At 54.2% G+C, this 11,080-nt stretch overlaps 1 long non-coding RNA gene across 1 annotated transcript; it reads right to left on the bottom strand.

Annotated features, from left to right (window-relative positions):
* Positions 1–390: 390 nt before the first annotated feature.
* On the bottom strand, positions 391–1,922 carry LOC108963236 (uncharacterized). Its single transcript, XR_003945879.2, has 5 exons — positions 1,826–1,922; positions 1,244–1,279; positions 1,081–1,119; positions 619–687; positions 391–527 (listed from the first exon to the last, which is right to left on the bottom strand). It is a non-coding gene; the product is annotated as an uncharacterized LOC108963236 (long non-coding RNA).
* Between the last annotated feature and the right edge of the window lie 9,158 nt (positions 1,923–11,080).

Raw genomic sequence — 11,080 nt, 5'->3', positions numbered from 1 at the left:
AATTCAGCTGAGGCAGCTGAGACATCTCCTCCCTGGTTTGCAGCCCTGGGGCTGGCAGGGGACACAACTGCCCCCCATGCACCCCACAACCCCTGGAATGGGGGATTCTTCCTGCCTCTGCCAGATGCTCCTTCTCCATCCCTGGCCTGGGTGCTCCTGGTGTGAGCTCCCTGCCATGATCATTGCTGGGGGTGGGGAGCAGGAGGGAGGAGTTCAGTGCCAACTGGGAGGTGCCAGCGGGGCAGAGATGTGTGGAGGGGACAGTGATAGAGTGACAGGATGTGCAGATGGACACAGGGACAAGACAACACCTCTGGGGGAAACCTCTTTGAGATTTTGGGGAATTTCCTTTGGAACACACACACGGACACAGACACACAGAGGTTGTAACTTTGCTGAAAGGGTTTATTGATTATTGAGGGGGAATAGCCCAGGGCTCACAGGGATCAGAGGGTTCCTCCAGGGATGATCATCTCCTCACACCGCCAGAGGGGATCGGGACACCAATGTCCCCACAGCTTCCAATCCTAAATGAAAAACCCCAGAACGTGACCTCTGGAGCTCACTGGGCCACGGAGGGGCTTTGTCTCGACCCCTGTCCCTGCAGTCACAGCTCACCTAGGCATCCAGAGAGGCAGCCAGGCGTTTATACCGCAGAAGAGCCCGCAGCTCTTCATCCCGAAAGGGCTGGGGACAAAGGCAGCGTTAGAGACACACTGGGGGCACTGGGCTGGACTGGGAGGCAGGGCAGAGCAGGGGGGGCCTTGGGGAAGGGGCTGTGGGAGCAATGGGGTGCAGGAGCTGCTGTGCTCCTGCCCAGAAGCACTGGGCTCCTGGCCAAGAGGCACAGCTGGGGCAGGGGCTGCGTCCTGGCTCATCCAGGGGGTCCTGGGGTGACCGGGATGGGAATGCAGAAGGGGCCCTGGGCAAAGGCTTCCCTGGTGAGGAGCCCTGGGGAAAGGCATTGTCTGGGCTGTCAGGAGGGGTGCACTGGGCTCTGCTGGGACAAACTGGGATGACCTGGGCTGTGATGGCCATGCAAGGGGAGGGACTGACACAGGCAGAACTTGTGGTACCCACCAGAGGCGTCTCCAGCTCCGCGACATTGCCTAAATCCAGCTGCAGAGAGACCAGGAGACCTTGCTGGTCACTGGGATGTCCCCGGTGCCAGCAAGGGATGGGGGGACACCACTGCCCCCCAGTTCCCTGAGGGCATGCCCTCCAATGCCAGCAGCCCACTCACCTCCCGGAGATCATCTTGGGTTCCTTCCAGGAGTGCCTGGAAAGGAGAACAAAGGCTGGGTCTGGATTGGACCTTGTGGGGCTGTGGGGGGACACGGGTGCAGGGAGCAGGGCGCAGGCAGAGGGATGGGAATTCAGGGCCTCCAAGGAGATCTGTTTGAGGTGGTGGGAGACCAAAAGTCACTGATCTGGGGTCAATTGAGGTCCCAGGGAACAGGGCTGGGGGTGTGGAAGGAGCAGGGTGTGAGGTACAGCGGAGGAGAAAGGAATTGCGGTGTAGGGACATGGGAGTTCAAGGGAGGGGCTTGGTGGGGACAGAAGAATGAGGACAGATGGGGACAAAACCAACAGGATGGGATCATCTGGGAGTTGTGGGGTGAGTCAGGGAATTGTACAGGGGGACCCCTCTGCAGTTGCCAGGAAGAAAGGCAAAGACTGAGGGGGACATGGAAGGAAAGGCCTTGGGAATGGTCAGTGGGAGGCGTTTGGGGACCCTGAATGGGACACAGGGAAGGGACCAAAAGGGTGGGATGGGAGGCCAGAAAAAGCAGGGTGTGGGGACAGCCTTTGGCTGGTGCCTCACCTTGGCCTGTGCCGGGGGGCACAGCAGGATGGAGAAGAGCAGGGCCACGCTGAGCACAGCCACCTTCATCTTCCTCTCGCTCTGGGCAGCGCTGCCTGAGGCTGCAGCAGGTGAGGAGCACCTTTATCCCTGCTGGGACTCCTCCCTGCACCCTCCCTGCCAGCCCCCAGGCCAAAGCTTGGATTGGCACAGTCCCCAGCCCTGGCCACAAGCCCAGCCCTGGCACAGAGTCCATCCCACCCCACCTGTGGCACGGATCCAGCCCCCCTCCCCGGCATCCCTCCAGCTTCCTGCTTAGGGCAGCTGCCCCTGGAAGGGCCCAGGCAGCTGGGGGACCAAGGGGGGCAGGCAGGGAGCCAAAGGAACATGGGGACCCTGTGGGGACACCCCCAACACCAACACAATCCATTCTCCAATACCCCCAGTGCCATATTCCCTGTATCTCCTGCTGCCCCTCCCCTCCCAGAGCTTTCCCTTGGGGACACCCCAGAGCTGAGCCCGGCCCCAAACCCAACATGTGGGAGAGCAAGGGGAACAAGGGACATGTGATCAGGTGGGTGATTGGCATCTCAGTCACTGCAGACCCTGGGGAGCACTGGGCAATGCTGACCACCTGCAGACAAGGCTGAGGGTTGGGGAATGGCTCAGGAGTGACAATTCCCACATCCGCACAACGCAATACCCCTTTCCCTGCAGATGCCAAACCCATCCAATCTCCATGCCCAGAGCACTGTCCAGAGGGGAATATGCCCTGCCATGCCCCTCATCCTGTCACAACTGCAGCCACAGAACCCTCCCAGAGCACCTGGGTCATGGCCCTGGCTCTGGGCCCAGGCCAGCACTGGCCCTGAGCAGGATGTGCCCATCCCCAGGGACATGGGGAAGTGGGCACCTGTCCCCAGGCAGCCACTCTGAGCTAACTGGGGTAACAGAGGTGCCCTGTGAGGAGGAGGGGCGTTGGTGCCCTGCCAGCATCTCTGACAAGCCCTGTTTACCCAGGCCCTGAGGCACCAGGAGGACATTCAGACATCTTGGGTTCTCTGGGACTGCCTGGTGCAGGGTGGTTTGTGCATGGGGGAGCTGAGAGTAAACGGATCCCTGTTGGGGACAAGCCCCACTCCAACACAATCCATCCTCCAATAGCCCCCAGAGCCACGTACCCCCATCTCCTGCTGCTCCTTCAGTCCCTGAGCTTTCCCTGGGGGACAGCCCAGAGCTGAGCCCATCCCAAAATCTGTTGGGTCCCAGCAGAATTGCCCCTGTTCTTGCTCTGGCACTTTGAGGAAACAGCGGTGGGCACTGACCCCTGTTCTTGGGGTATCAGGACCCCAAACTGAGGGAAAACAGGAATGTGGGAGGACTTTGAGTCAAGGGCAGGCAGGTGATTGGGATCTGCACTCACTGGAGACACTGGGAGCACTGGGCAGTGTTGATCACCTGTTGATCACCTTGCAGACAAGGCTGAGCCCTGGGCAATGCCTCAGCTGTGCTTCTTGCCACAGCCTGACCACTCCATTTCCCTTTCCCTGCAGGCCCCAAACCAGTCCCATCTCCAGCCCCAGAGCAGAGTCCCCAGGGCAATGTCCCCTGCCCTGCCCCTCATCCTGTCCCACCCATGGCCACTGTGCCCACCCAGAGCACCTGTGTCCCACTCTGCACAGCTGCCCCATGCAGGGTGCCAGGGACCCCATCCCCAACAAGGCTCAAACTCCAGCCCTGGCCCTGGCTGCCATCACCTGCAGCTCCCCAGGGCCCTTCTCCACACACAGGGTCTCTGCAATGCCCTGGACCTGAACCAAGGCCAGCACTGGCCCTGAGCAGGATGTGCCCATCCCTAGGGACATGGGGAAGTGGGCACCTGTCCCCAGGCTCTGAGCTAACTGGGGTAACAGAGGTGCCCTGTGAGGAGGAGGGGTGTTGGTGCCCTGCCAGCATCTCTGACAAGCCCTGTTTACCCAGGCCCTGAGGCACCAGGAGGACATTCAGGCATCTTGGGCTTCCAGGAAGGAAAATCCACAGTGAAGTGGTTCCTGAGAGCTGTCCATGGCTGTGATTCCTGTTTGACATTCCAGGGCATTAGTGAAGGGTTCTGCACATCTCTTTTCCCCAGGGACAATGTAGATCCATCCAGGATGTCTTGTGGCCCAGCTGGGAAAACATTTCAGGCCAGTGCCTTGACTGTTTTCTCTGGAACTCACCCAAGGAGTCACAGTGCCCACGGGGGAAGATTTTCCTTGGGGGTTTTGTTGCTTTGTGCCCATGGAGGAGAGACCAGTGTCCCTGTGGGGGATTCTTGACCAGGTGTACGAGTGCTGTGATATCATTGTTGTGCTGAGGTCACCTTGAAGAGGTATTGAGGAAGTGTCTGCAGGGTCCAAATTGGGGAACTTTGACCAAGGAGAGCTCCAGGCTGCCTTAGAGATCATGCCAGCCAGGGGGGTGGCACTGGACAGCCACTGACCATGTGTCAACAGCCCACATAGAACGAGCTGGACACACACGGGGTCTCCCAGTGCAGTTGGATTGGCCCCCAGTTTTGGGGTCCCAAGGGAATGTCCCTGCTTCCTCCGGGGCTGTGTCTGAACTGTGCAGAAACTGTCCCTACACGTGCTCCAGCAGGTCAGGAAGGATGAGCTTTGCCTCTCCTCTCAACCACTGTCTCAGCAGGGAAGAGCCAGAATTTTCCTGCTCCAGGGAAAGGCACTGGTGGTACAGCCCATGTGTCACCCCCTGGTTCTGTCTGCAGCACTGGGGCTTGGACATGAGGAATAGAGAATTTCCCTGGGGTGGGGAAGATCTGCTACAGGACCTGGAAGGAAACCAAAGGTCCCCAAGCATTTCTGCAGGAGAACTCCTGCTCCAGTGTCTGTGGGGCAGAGCAGAAGTGTTGCCGTGTGTCACAGTGCAGGCTGGCTTCTACTGTGTGAATTAACCAGCCCCCAGGCTGACTGACCTTGCCCAATTGACTGGGCCTTGCCAATCACATCTCTACTGGGCTGCAGCCATTTCACTGCCCAGAACCTGAAGAGGTGTAGAGATCAGACCAATAAAAGTATCCAGACCTGGTTTTTCAAATGCCCTTTATAAAGCAGGGCTTGAGAATAAATGCTCTCTCTTTGCCCCATGAACATCGGGGTGAGTGGTCTCTTTGTCCCCAACCCGCTGCCCCCCATGAGTCAACATCACAGAAAGCAGTCCTACTCCAGCAAGACAAAAATACAATTAGGAAGCGGAACTCCCCACAGCAACAGTCATGGGCAGCTCTTTCTCTGCACCTCCAGGAGGAGCCTTGCTGGGCAGCCCCTTCCCACGGAGGAAGCTCCACACACTCCAGGCAGGAACAGCTCAGAAGAACTTCCCCTAGGACAGGGGGCTGCACTTTTACAGCTCAAAGGGACTGACTGGCATGCAGGGGCCTCCAGCTCACTTGAGCAGCTCATCTACCCCATCTGTGACCCCCAGCAGCACCTTCAGTCAGGGCCAGTGGCCACAAGGAGTTTCAGCAGAATCCATCACTAAAACACACAGGCTGGCCCTTGCAAAGCCACCTGGAGACACTGGCAAACTGGACATTGTCCAAGTGCCTGGATCACATTCCAAGGCAGAAAAGCCAGCCCAAAGCATCCTGCTACAACCTCCCAGGGCTCTGCAGACTGCTGAAGTGCAGGCAGGGCAAAGGCACTGCCAGGCCTTCCAGCCTGGTGTCCCACGTGCCTACAGGCTTCTCCAGAGCCCTGAGCTCCCCTGCACTCACAGGCCTGCCAGGGGCACCTCCCACAGCTCTCTGGCCATGAGACAGACACGTGTGCTCACAGGCACTCACAGCCCTTCCCAGCTGACATGCCAGGCCACTGTCAGCTCACAAGGCACTGCTGTGTCACAGCCACTCCCTGTGCTCCCACAGGGAAATCCCGGGCTCTCAGTGCTCTCAAAGAACACTCGGGCCACACACAGCCCCAGCAGCTCAGGGGGGACATGCCAGGAGTCTCCCACTTGCCAAAGCCCACGCAGATCCCAGCCTAGAACAGGCTCTCACGGGTGACGTCCCATGTGTCCCCAGGCTGCTGAGGAGCCAGCAGCTCACAGGCACTCACAGGGCCTGCATGGGGACACACCTGCACTCTCCATCCTCTGAAAGACCTGCGGTGTCACACACAGTCACACTGGCTCCCTGGGCACATTCCAGCCATCTCCAGGCTGCCCAAAGCTCAGGAGGTCACATGCTGTCATAGGAACTATGTGGTGACATGCCTCAGCTCTCCGTGCTCCAAAAGAACCATGAGTTCCCAGGCGGTCCCAGCAGAGCCCAGGTGCACATCTCAGGAGGCTGCAGGCTGCTGAGAAGCCCTGGTGTCACGGGCACTGCCAGGGCCTCAGTGTTCACAGTCCAGGGCGCTCCACACTGCCAAAGATCTGGCATGGCACAGGCCCTTGGACATCACTGCAAGGGTGAATGCAAAGCTTTGGGCAGAGAAAGATTTCATAGCAAAGCCACAACAGAACAAGGTGCATTGCCAAGCTTCACTCTACTGCTTACACCGTGCTTAAGGCACAGCCAGGAAAAGCAACAATCAAAAATCCAGAGTCAGTCAATGCAAAATGACACTAAATAAACACAATCTGTGTCTGTGTGTGTTTGTGAAGATGATAGCAAGAGTAAGGATCAAAAGAACCTGATGTTGGGAAGGATGAAAGTTTGCCAAGAAAGTCTCACAGATACATATGCATGGCAGAAAGATTTTTAAATGTGGAGTCTGATGAAGGAATAGAGTTAGAAGCAAGTTTTGATACAGAAGAAAAGAACTGCTGAGCCAGTTTGATACAGAAGAAAAGAAATGCTGAGCCAGTCTTACTGGATAACCAAGAAGGCCAAGGGGATGTTAGTTAGAAGGGTTTTTCATGACTTAGAGCAAAGGATAAACCACCTCAAACAAGAAGATGTTTTTACCAAGCCGGAAGATAGCACAGGCAAACAAGCCTGCCGATGTGGCAAGTAGGAAAAAGGTCTCAGAATTTTCCACTGCAAGAAAACTGAAAAACAATTTCTAGCTTAAACTGTAATGTACTAAATTTTAGTGATTGGAGAATAGTAACATGAATATGGTAATTATAGTCGTTATGATAGGCTATAGATAATAGTTAAGGGATAGATCGGTTCTACGGTATTAAGATGCTCAGCAAAGAAAAGTATATAATGCACTGTAACCAAAGCCAAAGGGTCTCCAGGCCTGCCTGCAGCTGGAGCTGACAGCTGTAGGCACAGCTCTGTCACCCACGACCCTGGACTGCTGCTGTCGCAGTGCCTCTCCGAGTGTGTGCGTGGAGTCACCCCGGCTTGCTCCGGCACAGCGAGCAGCGGGGACACTTTCCCGTTCCTCGGGAGGTCGGGAGAGCAGCAAAGGCTTTCACCTTTCGGACGAGACACCAGCACTACGTTGGTAGAAGAAGGAGAGTGGACTCCACTTGGGTGCAAAGTCAAGGTTTATTCGGAGCTCTAATGAGATTCATAGCCCAGGGAAACCAGCCAGCTGGAGACAGCAAGAATGGGGTGTGCAGGGTGTTATAAAGGGGTGGGGGGATTGACATTAAAAGGATGGGAAGAGGCAGCAGGGGCAGAACCATTCTAACAGGGGGGAACTGGGATAAAACAAAGTACAACTTAATGCAACTAAAACATATAATAACACAATACAACACGCTGTAACATCTTGGATGCAATAAATTACATTTTGAAGAGCCACCTGGAGTCCCGCATCTCTCATTTAGGTTCTTACAGTAGTGCCCACGTTTAAGTTGTTGAACTTGGACTTATTGGCAGTAAGAGACCTCCCGGTGAACTCAGCAGGAGGCGGCCGCAAGGATCAGGCATCTGGAAGGAGGGTGACCAGGGCCCGGACAGGAGTTGCTGCTGGACAGTACCCGGATCGGAGCCTCTATGTACAGCACCTACTGCATAGCTGGACAGCAGGTGAGCACCGGGAATAATGGGGCAGAATAAGTCTGTTCCGCAGAGAGATGTGTATCAGCATTTTATGTGCATCAAGTCCAAAACACCTTGCTAAGCAAAAGCTCACAGAGCTCTTAAAAGGGACTATAACTCATATCCCAAATGCTGACTCTGAAGCCTTCTATACCAGAGAGGTTTGGGACTCTGTGGGGTTAAACTGTATAATGCTGTCTCTCAGTGTGACAAAACAGCAGTGGAACTTTTCCCTGCTTGCCGAGTCCTTGTGGAAATCTCTGCCATGAATGCCCCACTGCTGTGCCCCTCCCCGCCCCCGTTGCACCTGAACCCTCGCAGCCACAGCCTCAGCCAGCCTCTCCAGCTGTGAGAGTGGGGGGAAGAGAGGGGGGAAGGGAACAGAAACTGCTGCTGCTCCGGCCCAGAGCCGGATCCCGAATCCTGGATCCCGCTGCCCTTCTGCCTGTGCAGGGGAAAGGCGTCGCTGTCCCAGCCTGCCCCGTTCCCGGCCCGCTCGCACCGCCGGCTCCCGCAGCCCCGCGCTCGGCCCTGGCTCCGGCCCCGCGGGGCTCCAACCTGCACGGCGGGGCCGGCCTGCGCTCCATGGCCAAGGTGCACGGAAGTTGGAAGTTAACTCCCTTAAACCAGCGGGACCTGCATCTCATTGCTGGGGTGGTCACCACCGGCAACAAGAACCACTGAAAGAGACAAAAAATCACCCCCAGATCTCCTACTCCTACAGCTTTGGAGAAAATTACCAATGCTCTGCAAAATAGACAAGCACATTGTTAGGTTCCAGATAAACCTTTTTTCCTTGCAGTTCCAGGAGAAACACTGAGACTGTATGGCTTCATCTTCCAGTGGGACTCTTCTCAAAATAATCCTTTGTTAATAATTGAATGGGTTTTTCTTTCTTACAGGTCACCAAAGACAATCTTCACACCTTTAGAGATGATTTCTCAAATTATCATTAAGGGCAGGGCAAGGCTTCCTGACATAGCAGGTTGTGAATTTAAAATCATCTCTTTACCTGTGATTGACTCCTATTTTGATTGGGCCATGCAAAAGTCAGCAGATTTACTGTAGGCCTTGTTAGATTTTCCAGGTGCTTGCTCCATTCATTATCCAGCACACAAACTGATCAAAGCTAAATTATGCTACAAAGAGAAACCCCTTATCAGTGAAGAGCCTTTAGATGCAGTTGCTCTCTTCACTGATGGGTCAGGACAAACACACAAGGCAGTGGTTACTTGGCAAAATAAAAACACTGAATCCTGGGAACAAGACATTCAAAAGGTCAAAGGTTCTCCTCAGATTGTTGAATTGGCTGCAGCTGTAAGAGCATTTCAGCTCTTCTCAGAACCTTTTAACTTATTCCCTGATTCTGCATATATTGCTAACATTGTTAAGAGAATTGAAGGGTCTGTTTTAAAAGACATTAGCAATGACAGATTGTGTCTTTGGCTTCTGTGTCTGTATCAAATTTTGTTACACAGAACTAATCCTTACTTTGTTGCTCACATTAGAGCTCACTCTGGACTCCCAGGATTTATGGCAGAATGAAATGCGTGAGCTGATGCATTGGCACAGCAACGCGTGATGAGGGAGACAGTGAAGATTGCGCCGAAGGTGTCTCTGAGGAGAAATATCCCCAGTAGCCACTTGTAGCTCAAGAGAAAGCAACAGAGATTGACATTAAAAGGATGGGAAGAGGCAGCAGGGGCAGAATCATTCTAACAGGGGGGAAATCTCTCAGTGTGACAAAACAGCAGTGGAACTTTTCCCTGCTTGCCGAGTCCTTGTGGAAATCTCTGCCATGAATGCCCCACTGCTGTGCCCCTCCCCGCCCCCGTTGCACCTGAACCCTCGCAGCCACAGCCTCGGCCAGCCTCTCCAGCTGTGAGAGTGGGGGGAAGAGAGGGGGGAAGGGAACAGAAACTGCTGCTGCTCCGGCCCAGAGCCGGATCCCGAATCCTGGATCCCGCTGCCCTTCTGCCTGTGCAGGGGAAAGGCGTCGCTGTCCCAGCCTGCCCCGTTCCCGGCCCACTCGCACCGCCGGCTCCCGCAGCCCCGCGCTCGGCCCTGGCTCCGGCCCCGCGGGGCTCCGACCTGCACGGCGGGGCCGGCCTGCGCTCCATGGCCAAGGTGCACGGAAGTTGGAAGTTAACTCCGTTAAACCAGCGGGACCTGCATCTCATTGCTGGGGTGGTCACCACCGGCAACAAGAACCACTGAAAGAGACAAAAAATCATCCTCCAGATCTCATATCTCCTACAGCTTTGGAGAAAATTACCAATGCTCTGCAAAATAGACAAGCACATCCTTATGTTCCAGATAATTCTTTTTTTCTTGCAGTTCCAGGAAAAACACTGAGACTGTATGGGCTTCATCTTCCACTGGGACTCTTCTCAAAATAATCCTTTGTTAATAATTGAAAGGGTTTTTCTTTCTTACAGGTCACCAAAGACAATCTTCACACCTTTAGAGATGATTTCTCAAATTATCATTAAGGGCAGGGCAAGGCTTCTTGACATAGCAGGTTGTGAATTTAAAATCATCTCTTTACCTGTGATTGAATCCTATTTTGATTGGGCCATGCAAAAGTCAGAAGATTTACTGTAGGCCTTGTTAGATTTTCCTGGTGTTTGCTCTGTTCCTTAACCAGCACACAAACTGATCAAAGCTAAATTATGCTACAAAGAGAAACCCCTTATCAGTGAAGAGCCTTTAGATGCAGTTGCTCTCTTCACTGATGGGTCAGGACAAACACACAAGGCAGTGGTTACCTGGCAAAATAAAACACTGAATCCTGGGAACAAGACATTCAAAAGGTCAAAGGTTCTCCTGAGATTGTTGAATTGGCTGCAGCTGTAAGAGCATTTCAGCTCTTCCCAGAACCTTTTAACTTAGTCCCTGATTCTGCATATATTGCTAACATTGTTAAGAGAATTGAAGGGTCTGTTTTAAAAGATGTTAGCAATGACAACTTGAGTCTTTGGCTTCTGTGTCTGTATCAAATTTTGTTACACAGAACTAATCCTTACTTTGTTGCTCACATTAGAGCTCACTCTGGGCTCCCAGGATTTATGGCAGAAGGGAATGCATGAGCTGATGCACTGGCACAGCAACGTGTGATGAGGGAGCTGCATGAGACAGTGAAGATTGCACCTCGGTGCTTCCTGCAGCTACCTTGCCTAACATTGTTGAACAAGCTAAATTGAGTCATGCCTTTTTTCACCAAAATGCACAGGCCCTCAGACGAGATTTTCACATCTCCCTAGAGCAAGCACAAG

This window comes from Serinus canaria, unplaced genomic scaffold (genome assembly GCF_022539315.1).
Source record: "Serinus canaria isolate serCan28SL12 unplaced genomic scaffold, serCan2020 HiC_scaffold_241, whole genome shotgun sequence".
In the NCBI taxonomy this organism is placed as follows: Eukaryota; Metazoa; Chordata; class Aves; order Passeriformes; family Fringillidae; genus Serinus; species Serinus canaria.
The sequence above is the reverse complement of the archived record's forward strand: the minus strand, read 5'-3'. Positions and strand labels throughout refer to the sequence as shown.